This window comes from Nannospalax galili, unplaced genomic scaffold, assembly GCF_000622305.1.
Source record: "Nannospalax galili isolate Female #2095 unplaced genomic scaffold, S.galili_v1.0 scaffold380, whole genome shotgun sequence".
In the NCBI taxonomy this organism is placed as follows: domain Eukaryota; kingdom Metazoa; phylum Chordata; class Mammalia; order Rodentia; family Spalacidae; genus Nannospalax; species Nannospalax galili.
In genome coordinates this window covers 6,946,606-6,963,038 of record NW_008348568.1, presented here as the reverse complement: position 1 = coordinate 6,963,038, position 16,433 = coordinate 6,946,606, and the positions used below count along the sequence as shown (strand labels likewise).

General features: G+C 41.7%; 1 pseudogene; it reads left to right on the top strand.

Moving 5' to 3' along the window:
* The window catches only part of LOC103743937, a 10,293-nt pseudogene extending 5,702 nt beyond the window's left edge, over positions 1-4,591 (top strand).
* The last annotated feature ends 11,842 nt before the right edge of the window (positions 4,592-16,433 follow it).

Sequence of the window (16,433 nt, the reverse complement as noted above, 5' to 3'; positions counted from 1 at the left end):
AATTAAATTAAATTGTTTACTTTATCTTGATTTAATGTTGATAGGTCATGCATATCTAGAAATTCACACATTCTTTGATATTTTTCAGTTTAGTGGGATATAGGTTTTTTAATTTTTTTATTGAATTTTATTAAGTTGGGTCCACTCTGTTGGTTAATTTGGTTAAAAGTTTATCAGTCTTGTTAATCTTTTTAAAGAACCAACTTTTCATTTAATCGAGTCTTTGTATTATTTTCTTCATTTCTATTTCATTAAACTCAGCCCCGATTTTGATTATGTCTTCCTGTCTAGTCTTTTTGGGTGTTGCTCATTCTTGCTTTTCTAAGGTCTTCAGGTGCATCATTAATGTATTAATATGAGATCATGCCAGTATTTTATGTAGGTGCTAAGGTCTACAAACTTTCCTCTTATAACCATCTTCATTGTGTCCCACAGATTTCAGTGTACTGTGTTTTCATTTTCATTCAATTCTAAGAATTTTTTTCATTTCCTTCATGATTTTTCCCTTGACCCAGTTTCATTTAGTTGTGTGTTCTCTAGTTTTCATAAGTTTGTGTACTTTATGAAGTTTCTATTGTTCTTAATATTCAGCTTTATTTCTTTATGGTCAGATAGAATCAGGATGTTATTTCAATTTTCCTAAATTTGTTGAGACTTTATTGGTGTCCCAATATGTGGAGAAAGATCCATGGGCTGCTGAGGAGAAAGTGTAAGCTTTTAGTGTCATGTTTGGAATGTTATGTAAATGTCCATTAGACCCATTTGATTTATGGTATCACTTAACCACAATGTTCATCTGTACAGTTTTAAACCTGTATGACCTGTCTACTGGCAAAAGTGGAATACTGAAGTCATCCACTATCACTGTGTTGGGGCTGATCTGTGATTTTAGGTCTAACAATTTTTCTTTTATGTAACTGGATGCCCCTTTGTGGGATGTATATGTGTTTAGGATTGTAATATCTTCTCAGTGTAGTTTTCTTTTAATGAATATAATGTGACCTTTCCTGTCTCTCCTAACTAGTTTTAGTCTGAAGTCTATTCCGTTGTATATTAGATGCCCTGCTTGTTTCTTCCATTTTCTTGGAATATTTTTCCATCCTTTTAGCCAAAAGCAGTGTCTATCCTTGATAGTGAGTTTCTCAGAGGCAGCAAAAAGATGGTGTCTCTTTTCTAATTCAATGTGTTAGTCCATGTCTTTTTATTGGGGAATTGAGACCTTTAATATTGAGAGGTATTTTTGACTAGTTTTATTGATTCCTGTTTTGTTATGGTTGTGGTGGTGGTGGTGGTTCCTTAATCCTCTTTTGGTTAACTGTTCTAGAATTGTTTATTTGTTCCTTGTTCCTTCTTAGGTACGTTTAATCTTCTCTTCAGACCGAAGTATTTCTTTAGTATGCTCTGTAGATCTGGCTTAATGGACATAAGCTCCTTAAATCTGTTTTTGTCATGGAAAGTTTTTCTTTCTCCTGATATCAAAGCTGAGAGTTTTGCTAGATTCAGTAGTTTGAGCTGGTATCTGTGTTCTCCCACCACTCAAAGAATATCTATCTAAGTCTTTCTGGCTTTCATAGTCTCCATTGAAAAGTTAGCTATCCCTCTAATGGACTTACCTTTATACGTGACTTCATCATTCTCTCTTGAAGTTTTTAGTATCTTTTCATTATTCCGTACATATACTGTTTTGTCTGTTAGATGATGTGGGGAGTTTCTTTTCTAATACTGTTTAATTAGTGTTTGAACCTTGAGAAGTATCTCTTTCCTTAGATTTGGGAACATTTCTTCTTTGGGTGTTTCAAAAATATTTCCTGTGCCAGGATTTCTTCTCCTTTTTCTATACCTATGATTTAACTCTTTGGTCTTTTATAGTAACCCAGAGGTCCTCCATGTTCCATTCCTGGATTATATTAGATTTAACATTTTTTTTGACTGAGAGATCCATTTCCCATACTTTGCCTTTGGGACCTGATAGTGTCTCTTTCACTTGTTCCAATCCATTGGTAAGGCTTTTGTCTGAGGTTTTAGTTTGGCTTCCTGAGTGCTTCATTTCAAGTCTTATTTCAGTTTGGCTTCTCTTCGGAGATTCTATCTCTCTATTAAATTCTAATTTCATATCTTGAATTGTTTTATTTCATTCAACTATTTGTGTTTTCACAGCTTCATTGCCTTTTATTCATGTCATCTTTGAGTTCCTTAAACATATTTATAATTGCTACTTTGAAATCATTGTCTTGTGCATCAGCTTAGTTGTTTTTCTCAGAAAGACATTATGATGGGGGTGCTAATTTCTGGGTATACGTATTGCCTTGGTTATTCATGTTGTTTGTGTTTTTGTAATGAGACCTAGGCATCTGGAGTTAAGTCCTTGTTGGTGTTTCTTCATACAGATGTGTGATCTCATGTTAGTTCAGTGGGTATTTGTATCTTTATTTGCTGTTACCCCCAACTTGTCAGATGCCAAGTAAGCCAAGTGGTGCTTGGTGTTCAGTCTTAGGGCCACTCTTTTGATGTGCAAATGAGGTGTCAGAAGTAGTCTCAGCTCAGCTAGAGATAGATGCAACTTCTGAGCCTGCAGTTCCTGGTTGAACTCTAAGTAGTCTTAAAGCCACATGATGGGTGGGGTGGCTGCCAGGTGACCAGGTCATTGGCCTGTGTCTGTGGATAGCTGCCTGCTGTTCTGGGTTAGACTCCACTCAGTCCCTGAGCAGCTTGATGAGTGGGGTAGTTGCTGGGGGACCAGTCGCTGGACTGCCTCTGGAGGTGACTTCCTGGGATTCTGAGCCAGACTCCACACAATCCCTGAGCAGTGTGGTAGGCACTCTGCTAGGTGACCAGGAAGGCAGTCTGAGTGGCTACTAGGGGATTAGGCAGGCAGACTGGGCCTAGGGACTTTTTTCCCTTTTTTATATTTATTTTATATTTATGTATATATTTGCATCTGTGTGTAAGAGTATGTCATGTGTGTTGAGGTGCTAGTGGAAGCCAGAAGAGATTCCAAACACCTGCAGCTGGAGTTACAGGCAGTTGTGAGCTGACATATGTGGGTGCTGGGACTAAACTTCTGCCCGCTGAAAGAATAGTAAGTGTTTTTAACCACTGGGCCATCTCTCCAGCTCCAAGAATCCATTGTTGTTGTTGAATAAAATTGGGGATTCTGCCTCCTATTCTGTGGCTGCCTCCAGGTGCCTCCTATACTGTGGCTGACCAGGGCAGCCATGATGGCAGGTCACAGGTCCTGCCCCTCTTCATCCTGCAGGAGAGGAGAGAGAGAGAGAGAGAGAGAGAGAGAGAGATAGTACTGGGGCTGCCCAGAGCTGTGTGCATGCTAGGCAGGCACTCTACCTACTGAGCTGTATCCCCAGCCCCACACGTTTTAATTTAATCTCACAGCTTTTACTATGATGATTAACTCAGAGTCTGCCTCTCCATCCCTACTCTCCACCCGTAAATTTCTAACTCATATATTCAGCTGCATGCCAGGCATATCCATTTGGAGCCCCAGTAACCTGCAATTCAATATGTCCAAAAGACAAAAAAAAATCATATGTGTGAACAAAATCCACAGTACACAGTATATAAATAACATCACAGTGGGATCGAGGATGGAATTTTACAATCAAACACACTGTTTTTTCAGCAAAATGTATAGCTATTCACATTAAGGGGAATATAAAAAGACTCAGAATAACTGATTACAGGGATGCACACCTATGTATAGTCCCAGCACTTATGAGCCTGAGGTGGGAGGATCTTTTCAGCATAGGATTTTGAGGCCAGCCTAAGCAACACGGAGAGAAAGAAGAGAGGGAAGGGAGAAGGGAAGGAGGGAGGGAGAGAGGGAGGGAGGGAGGGAGAGAGAGAGAGAGAGAGAGAGAGAGAAGCTTCCATCTATGTGAAAAATATACTTTTCAGTCCTCTAAATCTCAATCTTGGCTAGATTTTTTAGCCTTCCTATGGTTCGACAATAGTATTTTTCATTCTCTCAACTATTTAGCATTTTATTGGAAGAAAAGGGAGACATCCAGCCTAGCAATCATAATGATCCTCATGCTAAATGTTCCTATGATAATGGACAGAGTCATCTAGAAGGACAGATGAACTTTAGTGCAGATTCTAGCTAACAAAAAGATGAGATCAGAAGCTGCAATTCTTTGCTGCATTATTACAGGCTCTCAAAATCTAGAGAAAAAGGCCAAATGCATCAAGGCTACATGGATCCAGCACTGTAATAAAGTGTTACAAGTTCAGAGGAAAATAAAGATTTCCCTGCTGTGGGACTGAAAACAAAAGACCACAGAGAACAGCCATACTGAAGAACAGTGAAGGCTTCTCTGTATGTTCATGAGCATCAAGTAGAAGGTATTGGCTGTTATATGAAAGCAAATGATGACACACGTCATCCTGGACGATCTGAGATGGTTTCTGTCAACAGAGAGCCCTGAACAACCCATTTACTTTGGGAGAAACGGAATGTAAGAAAGAACCTTGAAGAGATTTCTTGATGCATTTAAAACAGAAGATATGTACACATAGTTCCTCCATCAAACACCCAGCGCTGGAAAGATGCATGGAAATTACACATATAGAATGATATAGAAAACATGGGTGCTAGAGATTCCAGAGACACCACCGTAAAAGAAATCTCTCATCCTTTTGCACCTTTTGTACCAAAACACAACTTCATCCTCCTACAGGGAGTCCTGGATGCTGTTCTGATCTTACAGTTTCTTTTCACTGTGCTGATGGTATGTTTACCATCCCCATCCAATAGTTATTCATACAGATATAAACCTGCCTTACCTGGAACATACTGAAAGAAATTACTCAAGCAAACAATAATGAAGATACAAAAGTAAAATTAAGCAACTCTTGAAAGCAAAATGTGAATGAGTCAAGGTGAAATGGTCTAGCACTGCACTGAAGAAGGACTTGTGCATTTCTGACACAGAAACCATGAAGAACACATTGTAAGAAAGCATTTCCTGGAGAAGTCCTTCCTTCAAATGAATGACTGTAAATGGATGTCTTTAATGAGCTGTGCAGACTGTTAACATGTGTTTTGATAATAACAGTTTATAAATATATATGAAGAATTTTTTTAACTTGGTGACAGGTAAAAGAATTAGAAGATTCTGTTCCCTGTTCCTGACCATGTGCTTCATTATAACTTCAAAAATAAAACAGTTAAATTTGCTAAAGCTGTCCTGCATCATGCTAGTAACACAACGTTAAACATCCCTGCCTTAAAGAAAATTTTAGAAGGAAATCTTGTTGCTCAGTCTTGTTTATAAACTCACTATTAGTGTGATACTAATAAGCCAAACAGCCTCCCAGTTCTCTATGAAATTTTTGCTGTGACTGTTTATAATTGGAAGTATTCCTTCAATAAGAAGGCTTAATAAGAATGACATTTTTCCTGAAGTGTGTTAATAAAATCACATTTTGAATTTTTTTAAAAAGAAGGATCATGTTAGAGGGAAATCCAAAGTCACCATAACCTCCCCATAGGAGGGTTAGTACCCTCTTCCTTAGGTATTAAATAAGAAACAGGAAGCAGACACATCTTAAGATGTCAATTTTATTATAGGTACAGTCTGAAAAACATGACTTGCGTCACTGACCAAAAAGATGGCCCAGGCAGTCTTCCAGCTTGAACTGATTTAATGCTCATAAGGCAAAGCTCCTCTCTCAGGGGTGATCATGCCAAGATTAGATCATACTGAAGACAGATTATGATCCCCTCTTTTTGGCTGATAGATGTCAGATGGGGGTTGCTGTCTATACATGTTCAGTCTTTTCTCTCTAACTCACCTCTGGAAAGTGCAAACTCCAGTAACCACAGCAAACCAATTGTTTCAGAGCTCTCTAGGAGGAGGCAATTCCTCCCACTGACAGCCACTGTACTTCTGGATACCACTTCCCCTTCATCTTCTTCCCCCAACTTCATGTAGTATGCTTATCCTTTCTAGAGCAATCCTCCATGTCCTGCCTTCAGACCATCACTGGAAAACCCCTTATAGATGTTCTTCCTCTCAGTTGAGCCCATCACGGTTATGCCTGGCACACAGTTGCAACAAGACTGGCTCTTCACTAGATACCTATGCAATAACAGCTACAAGGCTGCATTGGGGTCAACTCAAGGCTTTGCCATGGAGCTAACAGAATGATTCCTCTGCTGCCACCTTCTGGGGGAGAAAGGTTATTTCTTATCTTGCTATAAAGACAAGAACTTTCTGTTTGACCCTGCCAAGTTTCTTAGGTAAAAATGAATTGTCATGGTTTAAATGAAAAATGGCCCCCATAGGCTCTCAAGTATTAAACACTTGGTATATGGATGGTCCTTGGTGTATAGTCTGAAGTTGGTGTCATTGTTTGGGGAGGGTCATGGACCCTTATTTAGGAGATGTGGCTTAGCAGGAGGAAGCATGTCACTGGGGGTGGGCTTTGAAAGTTCATAGCCTTGCCCCACTTCCAGTTTACCCTCTCTGCTTTTTGTGCATGTTTGAAGATGTGAGCCCTCAGCATTCTGCTTGGCCACCTCTGCCACCACACCTCCCTGCCATAATGGACCCTCTGAAACTAAAAGTCAAATAAACTCTTCCTCCTATAATTTGCTTTGGTCATGGTGTTTTATCACAACAACAGAAAGGTGACAAACACATGGACCAATCTTTTCATGAAGTAATGATGAATAGGAGCTTTTTTCACATGAACAAAACCCTCAATGTGAGCAAAGCACAAAACACAAGCAAGTTGTGGTATTTTCCTTGTTCCCAGATTCTCATTTCCCTACCTTCATGACAACAAAGGCCACAAGAATGAAAGAATCATTTCACCTCTGCTGCTGCTGGCTAGGGAGCCATATTTCAGAGTTCAGCAGAATAGAAGCTAAAGCAAAATGTCAAGTTGCACGTTGAATAAACTCACCTTCCCCTTTCTCCATCCTGCATTGTGGATCCAAACGCTTCTGTCATGGACTGTGTATCAATTATGTGCTCCTGTATAACAAATCCTCAGACTTGAGTGATCTGAAATAGAAACATTTATTACCTCACAGTTTCCATAACTCAAATGCAGAAGAGACTCGGCTGTGTGGCTGTAGCTCAGGGTCTCTCATGAGGTCATGATCAAGATCTCAGCCAGGGCTGCTATGTATTAGGGCATGACTAGAAGGGGGATCCACTTCCATGATGACTCCTTTTCACAAGAGAAGTCAGTTTCTCACTGGCTGTTGGAAGGAGGTCTTAGTTCCCTGCCATATGGGCCTGTTCTTGGCCTGCCTCATAGCAGGGGAGCTGGGATCTCCCAGAGTAAGTGATCCACTGATGAAGCTGTAATGCCTTTTGATAACTTAGACATACAAATTCACTTCCGCCACATCCCAGTCTTTAGAAACAAACTGAAAACTACATCCAGAGGGAGGAGAGTTAGGTTCCACCTTTAGGAGGAGAATACACCATGTTTCTAAGCTACAACATATGAGAAGGTTGAGGCCACACTATAGAGCACACTATCAGCCCTAGGCCATCAACAGATTTATTGCTACAAGCTTCAGAAATATAGTGCTACTTTATTGAAGCCTCTGTGATTTGGGGTTTTCCATCATTTGCAGCAAAGTTAAATCCAGCCAATAAGAAACTTAATCAATGAACATACCAAACAAAAAAAATAAAATTCTCCTGGCCAGTAAATCTGTCATTCATCTTCCTGCCTCAACCCACATCCACAGCAAGCTATTTCTTGAATCCCCACTTATCTTAATATTCAGAGTTGCCACTCCAGCCTATGTCGCCATATTGGCTCTCTTATGGTCCTATTGTCTGTTCACTGGCACTTCTCAGTGTACCCTTCTCTACCTCTACCATCCTCCACACAACAGAAACAGTCAGCTATTAGCAAGCCTGGTTACCACATGTACCAATTCCTTCCCACAAAAATTGGAACCAAGGCTCACTATATAAAGTTTATGAATAACAGTAACCTCCATAATTGTCCACATCCTCAAAGCAGAGCTGTAAAGAATCTAAATGCTGTGTCTTGGTTCTTGAGAACCTGCACTAGCCTGATTCCTGTCTCCTTATGGGTCACCAGGCCAGACACTGCTTCTTAAATCAAGGGTGTTTGCTGTCCCTGCCCCATCTAGTACCTAGCCCCAGTCTGGTAGTGGACATTCATAAATAAATATGTATCATATCATGAAACTAATAATTGAACAACATGCTTCATAAGCTCAGAGTATTTAGGAAAAAGATAGAAGGCAATTTTTCAATTAGTGACTATTAAGCACTTAGAACAATAAAAGGCTATGCATCAAATTCTAGAACTCCAGCTTCTATTAAAAATTTGGACAATGCTACTTGTGAGAACATGAGTGAACCCAGAAGACATTACATTAAGTGAAATTTGGCAGAAACAGAGAGACAAGTGCCACATGATCTCATTCATATATTATGGGCATGCGGGGATCTCGGGGCGCCAGCTGCTGGGCGTGGCGCCGGTCTCCCACAGGTCGCTGGAGTGTGGGGGGTCCCGCGGGCAGTGTCTGCTGGGGTGCGCGCGACTCTACTGATCTCTGCGCTCCCAGGCGGGTCCCTGCTTCTCCGCGTTGTTGTGGGTCTCTGCTACCGGGGCTGGCCCGGTCGGTTCCGTCCCAATTTCCACCCTGCACTCTCTCTCTAAGTTCCGGACCTGTCAGCTGCCGGGTCACCCGAGGGGAGGTGCAGGACAGCGAAAGCTGGATTTCTGTGAGTCAGGATAGCACCCCCGGGGGAGGCTGGATCTAGGCAGTAAGATACAGAACTCAGCTCAGTCAGTGGTACAGCCCCTTTATTCAGTGACTTAGCTCGGCTCCAAGTCTCGGTGATCCAGCTCCGATTATTGAGGGAAAACCAGGATACTTTATACTGTGGGGGTAGTGGTAAAAGCCTTAGCTGATAGGTATTTTAGGATGCCTCGTTTACATGTGGTGGTGGGCTCCTGCCAGGCTGCCAGACATTGTCTGAAAAATCACACAGGAAAAGCTGGCAGTTTCAGAGCCAGAGGCCATGTTTATGGTAGGGCATCTGTGGCGGTCACTTCACAGATGAGTCAGGAAGATGCTGGGAAGGCACCCTGCTGATAAAAGGAGTCTCTGCATTTGAATCCGAGCCGGTGGGCTTTCTGGACATGGAGAAACTGCTACTTTACACAGGAGGAGTCCCCAACAATATATGGAATCTTAAAACATTTCCAACTTTCAGAACAGAAAGCAGAATGATAGCTGCCCGGGGCTGTGGTGGGAAAATGAGAAGGGGCTGGGAAAATTTGGTCAGAGGATATAAAACTTCAGATAGGCCATAGATATAAGTTCAAGGTATCTGTGGTGCAGCATGGTGACTCCAGTTAAGAGCACTGCACTGAATTCTTGAAAAATCTCTGAGAGTGGATTATTGAATGTTCTTATAACAAAAGAAAAGCAGAGGTGCACAAAGTAATGCAATTCGCCGGTTAGCTCCATTTAGTCATCCCGTAATATGTGCTATTTCCAAATGCAGCACACCATAGACATGCAACTTTTATTTGTCAGTGAAAATACAGTGAAATAATTAAACAGTTCAATACATAGAGCCTACATGTCCACATGGCTAAAGAGGCTAGAGCTGGAATATACTATCCTCTTGGGGAAAAAGATGAGTCCAGAGTGGACAAGAGCTCATTCCCAGCCAATCCTACTCCTAAAATCACGTTCCTGGCACCCAGCTGGTAAATTTAGTTTTCATACTATAACACAGAACATTATTATGGATCCTAAATGACCAGAAGACAAGTTTATCAGATTGTGAAGAAATGCCGATTCCTGGAAGGACACAGACCATGCCCCTTGGCAAATGGGAGCTACCAATAAGTGCTAACAAGACACTGGGGCCATGGCCACTGAAAGATGAGAGAGGCAAGAGGACAGTGAGCACCCCAGGCCAGCCGATTGAGTGGAATTCAAACATTTCCCTTTCTTAGACGAGGGGACTAAGTGACTCAGTCTCCAGTTTCTCACCCATTAACATAAGTGTTTACACAGAAACTTGTGGAGATACTGAGAATCATGCAAAGATATCAGCTGTGTGCTCGCATAGGACAAAGGCTCAACAAACAGGAGCTAATATGCTCATTCCTCACTGTTTGCCCTTCTAGGGGAAGAGCACATCCCTATATGTAACTAGACCTTCAGGGTTCTGGCTGATGGGATCTTTAGTTCAGCTCAGCGAAAGGTCCATATTGGAAGAAACGGATTTCAAGCAGAGACTGTTGATTAATTGAATTAATATCTCTCACACACAGGCACTTTCCTCTCATTTTATATAAACATAAAGCTACGGCTCACAGACCTCCAAGTGGCATCTGAGATACATTGCAGTAGTTCACTGATGCACTCCAGGAGTTCTGACCTTTTCCATCTGAAGAGCTTTGCAGCAGTAATTGAACTTGGTATGGGCACTTACTCAGTCTGGCAATAGCCAAGGTCTCTGGCAAGCTAAGTAGGCTCAGGCAGTTAGGAGATTATGGAGATACTCCTGCTCTGCTCTTTGCATTCCTTAATAGCAGCAGAGAGGCACACAAACACAATCACACACTTCCTTACTCCCTTACCCAGTAACACCTGTCTTTTCTAATCCATCCCCCTCCATCTTACACAAAGTCACTGCCTTGGCCCTTGTCAAATGAAAGGCAGCAGCACTGGCCGCTGAATAGCCTGGCTTCCTGTCCATGTTCATTCCTTCCTTCCATTCATTCACCCACCAGAGAATTCTAAATCCCAGAAATGGAGAGAAAGGAGTAATAGGTATCACATCTGCTTCTTGTCAAACAGTGGTCCTTTGTGTAACTATGCCACATGAGTCCTATGAAACAAACCACACATGGGGAGACTATTACCCCATACAAAGGACAACAGGAAGTCTGAGAACATCGGCCTCAACAGGAAGGAATGAAGCCAGAGCTGGAAACTAGAAGCTGCTGCTGGGGGCTCATACCATCTCCAGAAGCTTCCAGGAGCCAAGAGGGCCTCTGGAGACTTAAGCATGGAGTCTAAGGAGTGGCTGCTAGAAGATTCTAGGAATCTCAAAAGTGCCCACCTGAAGAGGCTGCAGCTGCTCTCAGCAAGAGCTGCTTCTCCAACTCTTCAGCTTCTAGAGGCTTTCCTTTGGGTGTAAATGAGCTAAAATCAGCCTCTGCACACTGGCCTTCGGGTGGAGGCTGAGATCCATTACCTAAAAAACTCACAAGTGCCAAGCTTAAATTTTCACATACCCAGCTGTTTTACAAATAGCTGACATCAATAGGTTGTAGCCACTTAGGGCCTGCTTAACTTGCATTCCTTATAAAACCATGTCCAATGTCTGCTGACATGATGAGACCTGGCCTGTGGTAAAGAGACCCCCAAGCTGGTATGTGTCATTGGGAGCACTGTGGCCCAAAGACTCCTCTTTGGGTTGCTGAGCAATGTCACCTAGATGTCTACATCCCTCTAGATCCAGGTTCCCTTCAACAAAGCTTCTGTGTACCTCTGCTATCTCATAGTCACAGCTTTTTCCTTAATCAGACTCAAAACAATCTACATACAGGAAAACTGTAGCCCAGAGATATGTGGGGAAGCAATTCTGAGAAATGTTCTCTGTGATGCAGAGACCTGACGTGAGAGCAACCCAGTGGTACCAAGATGATGACTGACAAACAGCACACCTAGGTGTCTCTCTAATCCACCACTGCATGCTGTACATCAGGGCTGCCCTCTGTCCCCTAGGAATGTGCTTCGACACTTCCTCCACAACTTTGCCATAAAGTGATCACTATCTGTGACTTCTTTACTGGCTAATTATAAATGCAATCACAGCCTGCATTGATAGTTAATATTAGTGCCCAAGCAACTGCTGAAATATAAAAGATCTGTGTCTTTTCCAGAGAACCCACTTATGGAAAACATTTTTGAGTACCTCCGGTTGTGTTGGCATGTAGTGGTACTAAGTGGCATTAGTCCTAGAAATACCTCACTATGGCCTCTAGTTAATAAGACAAGAACTCCTATACATTCCCAGGCCAGAGTGCCCAAACTATGGAACTACTCGTAGCACTGAGCAGGTAAATACAGACCTGCCCCACTGATGTCAGGCATCCGAGCAGCAACATCCCCCATGATGGAGTTCCTGATGCAGGAGCTCCCACCAATGGTGAGGCAACTTTGGATAAACAGTTTCCTGCCACAGAAGAGGGGGGAGTATACAGCATCACTGTGAGAGCTCCTGTCCTTTCCTGAAAAGACAAGCCTGTAAACAAGAAGAAGGACATAGGCCTGGTGTACCCAAAGGGCCTACTATGTCCTCCTACAGAGGTACTTACTCATCCATGTTCATTGTTGCTCTATTCACAATAAACAGAAAATGGAAACCGTCTAGATGTCCATCAACTGATGAATAGATAACAAAAATGTTGAACATTTATACAATGGAATATTATTCAGCTGTTAAGAAAAATGAAATTACGAAATTTCCAGGTAAATGTACAGAGCTGGAAATAATCATTCTGTGCAATGTAACCCAGATCCAGAAAGACCAAAATGGTGTATTCCTCCTCACATGGGAATGCTGGCTTTGGATTTGTAGATGTGTGTGCTCTAACTGGAATACTCAACTTAAGGGGCTGTGGGGCAAACTTAAAGGACAGGGGGACAGAACACAGGTGGAATAGAGGGAGAGGAGGAAATAATAGAACAAGAAAAGTGAAATGGGGGGGTTGGGAAGGCAGGGTAAAGGAGAGAGAATGGAGAGGGATAACAAACACTAAAGACCTTTGAAAAAAGTCAAATGGAAACCTACCGTAGAAACTTCCTAAAATAAATACATTTAGATGTATAAAGGGTCTAAGTCTAGTTACTTTATAATGGTGGGAGGAACAATGCCCCTCCTAGACTATCAAATGAAAACCCAGAGCCAGGGATGGGTTACCTCTTTTAGAGCTGTTAGTCAGTGAGGTCCCATAGGCCCCCAAACATTACAGATCATTGCTATCATTCTTGATAACCCTCCAGAATTTGATGTTAAACCCCCATTGCTGAAGACACCACATATTTGAGTCATAGGACATGGACAAATCAAGCTGGTACTGACTTACAAGTTTCATCCCTACAGGCTAGCTTTCAGAGTGCTGAAATGTGCTATGCAAACAACCAGAGGATAAAAGTAATCATCAGTCTTACTCAGCTATGAACCCTGTGCTTTACAACAATGACCAGCCTGGCAATATATGTCCACTGGTACAATAGTGGCATGAATTTTATGGGAGTAACCAACTTTCTGATTGATTGAAGGCCTGCTCCAGAAGACGGAACCTACGCCGGGCACCATTACCATGACCAAGAAACTGTGACTAAATAAATCATAGATCCTAGAAAGAACCTACTATTAGTATTCTGCTAAGTTGACATAATGTTAAACTAATTCCCAATGACTTATTATACCCATAGATTCATGCGTCTCTCAACCCTCATGAGAGAAGCTTTTTTTTGGCAGTATGGCAATTATAACACAGAACCCCACAACTGGTCAACATACAGAGAATAAGAGACTGTGGAGTGCTCAGTCCTAAGTAGGGCAACTGTATCACACCTCTTCCTACAGCTCAGGGATCATTGAGGTCAAGGAAGCAGAAATATTGTAAAAGCCAGAGGTAGTTGATAACTACAACCAAACAGTGTTTTATAGATACAACAGGGCAGCTGTTCATATAAACTGACAGCAGCTATGATAGTGTGCACAAGACTTGCACAAGTTCAACCTAGGCAAAAATTCCAACATGGAGAGGAAAGGTGGTCACAAAGTCCCACCCCGAGCTGAGGCACTATTGGCAACTAATGGTTGCTGGGAGAGAGAGAGTTAGTTCTCTTTAAGTATGACAGCTACTCATGCTCCAGGAGATGACCCTATACTCAGGCACGTACTGGCAGCCCTAAGTGGGTTCAGTGGGTAAAAAAACAACACATGAACTTGGGAGGGAATGATTGTTGGGGGGACTTGGAAGGGGGATGAACTTATTCAAAGCACAGTTTATATGTATATGAAATTTTCAGATATTAAAAAGGGCACTGCCTGTCTCCTGTTTCCACCCAGCATACAGTGCCACTCCATCACAGAATTGCCTGGACCCACAGTGCCTTGTCCTTGGTGTGGCAGACACTGTGCTCTGACCAGCATCGATTGTCCGCTCCCATCATTCCTTGTTTTGTACAGGGGAACCATGTGCCCACTCTGCAATCATAGAGCATGGTTGGTGAACAGCAAACAGTCCATGGGCAAATTTACCATTATCAGCTTTTTCACAGCCATAAACAAGAGATTTTTATACTATTAAAATACATTTCATGACTATGCCTTGACTCCCCCAGCAATGTTCACCCTCCCAGCTCCCCTACCCCATGTCTCCTCCTAGAATAGGCACTGGCCCATTTCTTCTATTGTCACGCCAGACCTCTGGACTACCCTCTTGGCCCAGACTCTCCACTGCTTCCTAACCCTTTGCACCCAGACAAACTCAGTTCCTAGGTCTAGTCCCTGGGAGCCCTGGGACCTGTTCCCTCCCCTGACCCCTGGCCTTTGCATGCCTAACAGAGGCCCTGATCCCAGACTAGCCCAGCCCCCAATTTCCTGAGGCCAGCATCTTTCCTGGAGGGATAAAAACCTTAGAAGAAAGCCTGAGAGCATCTGATCCTCACTCAACTTGGGCCTCTGTAGGAACAACTGAGCAGCAGGAAAAAAGCCATCTGGCCCCTCCAATATAAAATCAAAAGAGAGAACCTGAGGCCTAGACCAACCAGTTTTTATTGCCCAACAAGTAAACCACAAAGACACATAAAGTTTACAAAAAGAAGCAAACCTAAACTCAACAAAGGAAGGCTACAGTGTCACACAAGAATCAGAAACTACAAAAGAAATCTGCATGTCAAAGTCACAGCAAAAAAATAATAACATGAAAAACCCAAATAATATATCCCGACCAAATACCAACAGTCCTGTAGAGGAGTTCAGTGAGAATCTCCTAGAGATAACATAGGACATGGAATTCAAAAGAACAATTATAAACATGACAAAAGAATTCAGTGCATTTAAAGAACACACAAAAAAGAAACCAAAGAACTGAAAGAAGATAGAGACAAACTTCTGAATGAATTCAGAAAAGAGAAAATGTTGAAGATTGCTCAGGGTAAAATGAAGAAGGAAGTTCAACACTCAATAAGCCACTTACAAACCACAGGAGAAAGCCTCACCAATAGGAAGAATGAAATGGAAAACAGAATATCTAGACTAGAAGTTAAAGTGGATTAATTAGAACACTCAAGCAAAGATTATGAAAAATTTAAGAAAACAAGAATGGAATATGCAAGAATTGTGTGACACCATAAAAAGACCAAACTTAACGAATCATAGGCATACAGGATCATAGGCACACAGGAAGGAGAATACCAAAATAATAGCATGGACCAGATCACAACAGAATCATAGAAGAAAAATTTTCAAAATTAAAGAAAGACATGCCCATACAAATACAAGAAGCATATAGAACACCAAACAGACAGGACCAGAAAAGAAACTCCCCATGGCACATCATAGTAAAAACACTAAACGTGAAGAACAAAGAATACTGAAAGCTACAAAAGAAAAACAACAAGTCACACATAAAGGAAAACCCATCAGGATTACAGCTGACTTTTCAGAGCTGATTATGAAAGCCAGAAGAGCCTGGACCAAAGTATTCCCAGTGTTAAATGACCACAGATGCCAACCCAGATTACTTTATACAGCCAAAATGTCTATTATAGTTGAAGGGGAAAGAAAAATCTTCCATGACATAAATAGGCTGAAAGAATTCATGTCCACAAAACCAGCCCTTCACAGAGCTCTTCAAGCAATACAAAGAGCTGAAGAAAGGAATGACTATACCCAAGGCATAAGAGAAAGAAACTTAATGAAGGTATAACTGTGGAAATGCACAGCTACACTAAGAATGTGAACAGAAATCAAAATGCCAGGAACCAATACACATGTTTCATTAATAACTTTAAATATCAGTGGAATAAACTACCCAGTTAAAAGACACAGACTAGTAGAAGGGATTAAGGAACAAAACCCATATTTTTGTTGTCTATAAGAAACCCATCTCACTTTGAAGGACAGGCACTACCTTAAAACGAAAGGATGGAAAAAATATTCCAATCACATGGTGCTAAGAAAAAAGCAGGATTTGCAATTCTCATATCTGGCAAAATAGACTCTAAACTAAAACTAATCAAAAGAGATAAAGAGGGCCGCTTCATTCTGATCAAAGGAACAATAAATCAAGAAGACATTACAATCATGAACATATATTCACCAAACTCTGGTGCACCCAACTTCATAAAAACAATACTACAG